At 40.3% G+C, this 4,934-nt stretch overlaps 1 pseudogene across 1 annotated transcript; it reads right to left on the bottom strand.

Moving 5' to 3' along the window:
- Positions 1-322: 322 nt before the first annotated feature.
- On the bottom strand, positions 323-859 carry LOC309849083 (large ribosomal subunit protein uL23 pseudogene; annotated as a pseudogene). The gene has a single exon. The product of its transcript is annotated as a large ribosomal subunit protein uL23 pseudogene (transcript).
- Positions 860-4,934: the final 4,075 nt, after the last annotated feature.

Raw genomic sequence — 4,934 nt, 5'->3', positions numbered from 1 at the left:
TTTTTACCTGCAACATAGTGTGTTGTCTCAAACTGTTCATATAGACCTTTTCCGCTAACTGGATTTCCCCCATCTGTTGTCCCTTCCTTCTCATTTTTTAAAATTCTGGAATATTAATGATCTCAATGTTACAGCTCTGTTCCTGCTTCGGCAGGACTCTTCTCCACTCTCCAGTGAGCTTCATCTCTGTCATTGTCCTCTTGATCCTGGGGCACATTTTCAAGTTTATCTCTCAATGGCTCTGCCTTAATTTTCTTCAGTGTGGATTCTGCTCATCGATGTGTCCTGCAGGAATTTTCAATCTGGTATGTCATTCTTTTTTTTTTTTTTTATCATGAAAAAACTGTATTTAGATTTAGCCAGCTGGACTCAGTTTAGATGATCCCAATTTTGTTGGCAACATCCAAAGCATCATAGTCAGGGGCCAGCCAAACGTATGCCTTCTTCTCTCCATCAGGCCTGATTAAGGTGCTGACCTTGGCTACATCCATGTCATAGAGCTTCTTCACAGCCTGTTTGATCTGGTGCTTGTCGGCCTTGACATCCACAATGAACACAAGCGTGTTGTTGTCTTCTATTTTCTTCATGGCTGACTCAGTAGTCAGGGGGAACTCGATGATGGCATAGTGGTCAAGCTTGTTTCTCCTGGGGGCGCTCTTTTGAAGGTATTTGGGTTGCCTTCGGAGACGCAGAGTCTTGGGTCGTCGGAACGTAGGTGATGTGCGGATCTTCTTTTTTTTCAATTACTAATGCTTTCTAAAAACAGTTCTTTCAGCACCGCTTTCTTGGCTTTCAAAGCCTTTGCTTTGGCTTCGGCTTTGGGAGGGACAGGGGCTTCCTTCTTAGCTTTCGGCGCCATCTTCGTAAAAGGGCTGGTATGTCATTCTTAATTTGCTTGCAATTTTCTCTTTTCTCATTTACCCTTCTTTTCCCTCCATTCTGTTGATTTAAACTCAGTTTGTTCCCTCTATCCAATTTCCTGTCCTGTGTTCTATAGGCAGCCGCTGGTCTGTTGCTGGAGAAGGAGGGTGAGATAGGGAGCGGTATGGTATTTCTTCCCTTCACATCACTTCATCCTGATGAGAGAGAAAGCTGCACCAAACCCCTTCCCCGAATGTTTTTGAGGAAAGACCAAAAAAAAAAAAAAAAAAAAGGAAACCTCCATGGATGTCTGAAATTTAAAGTTATAAATCAGATTTAACAAGATGTTAAATAAAAGATGTTTTATACTCCCGTCTTGACAAATAGTACCTTCATAATGTCAAAACTGAAAAAATGTCCAAAGTTGTAGCTTTCATGTGACTAAACCCAAGCAAAATGTGATGGAATTTCATGGTTACTACATATCTGGGTTTACATATCTGGGTGTTCTGTTGATAGGTGTTCCTTTATTGTTTGAGGAGTGTATATGTAATTCATAAATTTACTATGTATCCCGTAAAGTTTTTCTTGCCTTAAGTTAACAAAATCACTTTTTAAATTTTTTTTTTATTTTTATTTTTTAAGAAAACACAAATGGGGGGGGGCAGAGGGAGATGGAGAGAGAATTTCAAGGAGGCTCCACACTCAGCCCAGAGCCCGACAACTCCTTCGTGACGTACACTCTCCCTAACCCCCTCCCAACTTGAAAGTACATAATGGGCCCCTCCTTATGACCCCGTTGCAGCGCTCTCTGACCATGGGTCCTCTCTCTGTGCTTTCATAAAATCACCTTTTTGCACCAAAGTCGTCTGAAGAATTCCCTTTTGGCTGTTGGCTCTGTACCCTAACATCTTTCCTGCACCATATGGCACCCAAGTGGGGCTGGATTTCAGGACCCTGAGATCAAGACCTGAGCTGAAATCAAGATTCAGGCACTTAACTGACTGAGCCACCCAGGCACCCCCTAATTGTTTTTTAGTAAAGATTTTTACAACATTGTTGTATTCTTTTGAGAGTAGTTCCCTAAAAAACCAAAACATGTAATTGCACTCAGAATGTTCAAAACCTGAACATATTTTGATTAAAATACAACAAACTAAAATCAATTTCAATTACTAATGCTTTCTAAAAACAGTTCTTTCTAAATTTCAACATTATCCATTAAAGAAAATGTGAATTGTAAGTGATGAGTATGAACATTCCCATTGCAATTATTTAAATAAATCGAAACTTTAATAATTTGATTTTTGGAAAACTCGCATTTCATTTCTCAGAAGTCGAGACCCGCATGCACACAACTCATCCACGGCTCAGAATGGCCCGAGACTTTTCAGCGACCATATGCAAGGGTAGCGCGTGAGAAACTAGCAAGGACGTGGACGCCTGCCTCATCGGAACATGGCGCTTCACTGTAAAGAACCTACTGTGTTTGCGCGCCATCGCAGATGGAGAAACCCACATGGCGGTTTGTCTAAGTGTTCTGCTGCCTCATGTCTCCCTGTACCTCCAGGCTTTGCCCGCCGTGGGTGGGTGAGAGCAGAGGCACACCTCGGAAGCCACTGTAGCATTCGAGCAAAATTGAACTCTGCTTCAAGGCCACAGGGCAAGAGCTGGAGAGAAGTGTTTCTTGGGAGCCGGGATGGTGTGACTCATGGGCAAATCCCCAGGAGGAGCTGCCCATGTGTGCCAACCTATACATTACTTCTGAGTGCGTGTGCGTTTGTGATAGGCAGGGCCCAGGGCAGCCTCTCAGGGAAGCATCACGCCCATCTTCCTTGGCTGGTGGAGTAACTGGGTCTCTGGGTTAGGCAGCAGGTGTAAGAGGAGTCAGGAAACATCCCTCTACCTTTCGGAAAGCCTTCTGTGCTCTGTCATTGCTGTGTCCTGGGAAGAAGATGGTATCGGTACAGAAGAAACAAATACTTAACAGAAACTCAGGGAATGGGTCTCAAATATTTGTGACATTGTTAATTTAGGAGTAGAAATTCTTTAAAGACACAATGTTGTTGTTGTTGTTGTTTTTCACCAGAAACATGAAAACTAATTTGTGACATCTTCAGCAGGTCGGCTTCCGATCTGATGCCTCAGATACACTCGTAATGAGGAGTGACAAAAGCCTCACAGTCTGATGGTCTCATATTTAAATTACTTTCTTATTGCCAGTCACCCACCTTCAGATGTTGTTTTAACTATGAAAAATAGCAGCAAATGAGTCCGTGGATGTATTAAATAGCATTTACAGAACTAAAAGAGTCAACTTGCCAAGCTTGTTAGATTCCAGCATGAGGCTGTGTAAATTCTGGGAGAATATATCTATTTAGAGGACAGTGACTAATGTGAAATCATCACAGGCTTCCAATTGTGTTGGTTTTGTGTGTGTATCTTGCAGATTATAGGTTCTTACTCAAATTTGGTCTACACCCTAGAAGTCGCTTTGGATTTATTTCTGACTGAACTGTTGTTTTATGCAAATGATTCGAGACAATGACTCTCTTAAGTGATAATCTTCGCTATGCAGAACATGCCACCCAATCGCTGACTATAGCCTGAACATCCCTTGCAAACAGAAAGCAAATGTATTGTGGTCAATTACCAGCCAATAGTGAGATCTTAATAATGAAGACCCAGTTATCAAAATGCTTAAAAATTCCAGAACATCCTTTTTTTACACCATGCATATTAAATATCTTTAAAAAATAAAGTACTTAATATCCTTTTTTTCTGCAAGAGAAAGCATTAGAACTTTGGTAAGTGATCAACACTATTCAACTTTATTCTTTTTCATTTTTTAATCTACGCATTAAACATCTTAGAATTTAAAAGATACACTTGTGATTATAATAGTGGGAGAAAGAAGACGAGATAACGATGATTAGACTAATAGATATAAAAAAAAAACCCTTCACTTTGAAATAAGAAAGTACATTCTACTATGTTCCTAGAGCACTTAATGAATGAAATGGTTTGTCGGTCTCAGCAGGTTTCCATAATTCATGAAATGGACTCTGATTGGTTTTCATGATTGGAAATTGATCTAATTTTTATTGTTTTCACTTATGTTATGATTTAGGACTTTTCTCAGATAAATCATCCTCATGTTTAATTCTTTCTGTTTGAGATGACTACTTCACACAGATTTTTTTGGGGTTGTTTTTTGGTATCACTTTCTTTTTCAAGGAGTATACTGTATAATCACTGAACTCCTCTATAATTACATGGCAAAGACTATGTAAATACGTAATTATGTTCATGCAGATTACTTGATAATTATACTTCCAGTTACCAAGTAATGAACAGAATAATCATCATGCAACTTGCAGCTCTTAGATTTTCAGCTTGGTCTTTGTTTTAAAAAAGGAGAGAAGTAGATAATTGCTCTATGGTAACATGGCACTTACATTGTCAACAGTCATGTATTTACGTTGTTATTATATGGTTATTTTTTACCTTGTAAAATAAAGTGGTGCTGCTTTTTAAAGAAGTCCTTCCCTCCTCCTTTCAGTAGGAATTTCGTCTCTCACACTCATGAATAGCAAAGCTGAGCTCCTCTTTTGTGTATGATTTAATGCACGGGGCGGCGCAGAACCAGAACGGGAAAGGTCTCTGAACTCATCTTCACCAGAATAAAAGTAAAGAGAAAGAGAGAGAGAAACTGTACATCAGGTTTTATCAGGGATCCATGAAACACACAGTTATTAATCCTAACTCCAGGAGACTGTTCCCCAGCTGACCATGGTGTTTTGTTTGTGTGTTTAGCATACCCACAGTACTACTTACCCACGTTCCTTCTGTCTGGGATGTACTCCCTCCGCGGGTTCCGGAGCCAGCTCTGTTGCCTGTCTTAGGAAACGTCATTCCCAAACCCTTGTGTACATCCCATCCCCTTCCCCAACCCTGGGCACACTCTGGTCTCCATCTGATCTCCAGAATCTAACACACAGCATGAGTACGAATCATTTATAAATAGGTTTTCAACAAATAATTCAATTACCAGGTAGATGTGCAGATAGATA

Source organism: Mustela nivalis (assembly GCF_964662115.1).
Source record: "Mustela nivalis genome assembly, chromosome: 15".
NCBI classification, from domain to species: Eukaryota; Metazoa; Chordata; class Mammalia; order Carnivora; family Mustelidae; genus Mustela; species Mustela nivalis.
The sequence above is the reverse complement of the archived record's forward strand: the minus strand, read 5'-3'. Positions and strand labels throughout refer to the sequence as shown.